The 2,869-nt window shown below is 62.2% G+C and overlaps 1 non-coding gene and 1 pseudogene across 1 annotated transcript; both read left to right on the forward strand.

Annotated features, from left to right (window-relative positions):
• The first annotated feature begins 1,587 nt into the window (after positions 1–1,587).
• On the forward strand, positions 1,588–1,741 carry LOC136685887 (5.8S ribosomal RNA). The gene has a single exon (XR_010800194.1). It is a non-coding gene; the product is annotated as a 5.8S ribosomal RNA (ribosomal RNA).
• A 272-nt stretch (positions 1,742–2,013) lies between these two features.
• The window catches only part of LOC136685888 (28S ribosomal RNA), a 4,392-nt pseudogene continuing 3,536 nt past the window's right edge, over positions 2,014–2,869 (forward strand).

The raw sequence follows: 2,869 nt of genomic DNA on the forward strand, positions 1-2,869 counted from the left end.
CATGGCCGTTGGGAGTTCGTGGAGCGATTCGTCTGGTTAACTCCGATAACGGACGAGACCCTGTGCCTTAAAAAGTTACACGGCCCTCCCTTGGGTCCCTGTGGGGGCTTGCGGCCCGAGGGGTTCGTCGGTCGGTGGCCGAACTTCTTAGAGCGATCCGGGGCAAGGCAAAGCCGTATGAGATTCGGGGCCATAACAGGTCTGTGATGCCCTTAGACGCCCGGGGCCGCACGTGAGTTACACTGGCTGGTTCAGCATGTGCATCCATCCTATGCCGAAAGGCCTGGGCAATCCTATGAACGCCTTCCCCGCTGGGGATAGGGGATTGTAACTTTTCCCCTTGAACGAGGAATTCCAAGTAGTCGCGGGTCACCAGCCCGCGTCGATTAAGTCCCTGCCCTTTGTACACACCGCCCGTCGCTACTACCGATTGGATGGCCTGGTGAGGTCCTCGGACCATCTCCGAGGTGCCCCTTTACCGGGGGGTTGCCTCGTTGAGGTGGGAAGTCGATCGAACCTGGGCATCTAGAGGGAGTAAAAGTCGTAACAAGGTTTCCGTAGGGGAACCTGCGGAAGGATCATTAACGGTGACCTGGCCACGGCCGGTTGTCGAGTCGGACTCGAGAGGCCAAACCTCCCCCGGCGGGTACCTTCAAGGTATGGACCGCAGAAGCCTCGTACCTTTCGTCGTCGGCCGACGTGAGTCTCTCCCCCTCCGGGTGGGTGGACGTAGCGAGCCGGCTTCGGAACTCGGGGTTATGCGAGGACCGCCTTAGGTGCATAGGTACCCCGGTCCGCCCCCCTCGTTCGCGGGGGGGAGAGTGGCGCCGGAGCCGCCCGCCGGGTCGTTAAACCAACCATTGATCGTTGAAGGCTTGATTGTGCGTGCGCGAGTCAAAGGGGCTTACTCACCCCCAGGGCGTTGGCCGGTGCTCGCCGGCCTCGGTGGGATCTCCCTGAACCCATCCCCCCGGCACAGGGGGTGGTGGTGGACGGGAGCGTACCGCCGGGCGAAACTCTTTCCCCTCACGGGGTTGGAGCGGAGCTTAAGAGCGCATGCAAATACCCCGATGTTGGCTTCGCAGAGACGGACCGTATAATAGTCTAAGGCCGGTGCGCGAGTTGAAGGGGCCTCACGAACCCCGGATGCGTTTAAACACCCGAAGGAGACGGCCGGTGCCCGCCGGTCCTGACTAGGTGGGATCTACCCAGCGCCTTCCCCTAAGCGGGGGACTTGGGAGCGTACCACCGGGCCTCGCTCATACCCTCCGGGGTGGAGAGCTTGGCTTTGAGCGCACGCCTGAATGCCTTAGACCGGGACCCGTAACGCAGCGAACCAAACCCTGGGCCTCGCCGGGAACGGTGGGGCCTAGACCCGGTCTCCTAAACCACGTAAGTCTCGGGCACCTACTCGGGCGATCGTCCCCCGGGCCGTAACTCCTCGGTCCGGTGGTGACGCCCAGGTTCAATGACCTTCCCCCCTCCACGGGGGGGAAGGCACCCGGCTTGAAATATTGTCAAACGTTGTCTCGTGTTCGAATGGCTTCCTTCGCCCGGCCTGTAACGGGCCGGGCACAAACCTCATACAACTCTTAGCGGTGGATCACTTGGCTCGTGCATCGATGAAGAACGCGGTAACCTGCGTTAAATAATGTGAATTGCAGAACACAGATCATCGATATTTCGAACGCACATGGCGGCCGCGGGGGTCCATCCCGCGGCCACGCCTGTCTGAGGGTCGGTTTACCCATCGATCGGTCTTCCTAGACCGCGGCTGGGAGTTCGCAGGGCCTCCACCTCGGACGGCCCTTCGTCTCCCTAAACCCAGACTCGGGCCTTAAACCCGACGTGTGGCGAGAGCTCCGGACGTAGGGAGAGCCATTAGGTCCGGGTCCAATCCGTCATAGTCTCTCCCCGCTGGGCTCTCCGCCGCCGTCGGAGAGTGGGTACCGTAACACGGCGAGCGGCCGGGGGGTTCGCGCCCCCCGCGCCCCGCAAAACAGTCTCGTAGTGCGACCTCAGATCAGACGAGACAACCCGCTGAACTTAAGCATATCAGTAAGCGGAGGAAAAGAAACTAACAAGGATTCCCCTAGTAGCGGCGAGCGAAGAGGGAAGAGCCCAGCGCTGAATCCCACTTTCCCCTGACCGGGGTGGGCCGGGAAATGTAGCGTACGGAAGTCCGTTTGGTCTCGGTGCGGACGCGGGACCAAGTTTTGCAAGGAAGTGTCTTCCGCAGATGGTGAAGGCCCGGTATTGTCCCGCATCCCGCCGGGTAGATCGGGCTTCCCGGAGTCGAGTTGCTTGTGAATGCAGCTCAAAGTGGGTGGTAAACTCCATCTAAGGCTAAATACCGGCACGAGACCGATAGCGAACAAAGTACCGTGAGGGAAAGTTGAAAGCAGTACTTTGAAGAGAGAGTTCAAGAGAGCGTGAAACCGTTGAGAGGTAAACGGTCGGGGGACCGAGAAGACCCCCCCGGGGGATTCAGCCGGGCGGACGGCCCGCGCTCGTGTGGTTCCGTGGCTCGGAGGCGAGTTCATCCGGGCGAGAGTGGGGGCGACCCCACTCCCTGCTCGGCCCTGAGCTTCGCCTCTCGACTTCGGGCCTCTCGGGCGTACGAAGGCTCGGCCCGTCAGGTGTACTTCCCCCCGCGTGGTGGGTGAGTCGCGACCGGCTCCGGTTAGGCTTGGAAGGGCCCGAGGGTGAAGGTAGGTCCGTCCGGAGAAGGGAGCCCCACGTGGCCCCCGGACACGGGCGTTCCGCTACAGCCCCTCGCTCCGACTTCGCCGATAACGCCGGGGCCGCGGAGTAATGTCCTTTCCGCGTTTTCCCCTCCTTCGGGATGGGGATGGGGCCCCCCCCTGAT

Source organism: Hoplias malabaricus, unplaced genomic scaffold, assembly GCF_029633855.1.
Source record: "Hoplias malabaricus isolate fHopMal1 unplaced genomic scaffold, fHopMal1.hap1 scaffold_431, whole genome shotgun sequence".
NCBI lineage: Eukaryota > Metazoa > Chordata > Actinopteri > Characiformes > Erythrinidae > Hoplias > Hoplias malabaricus.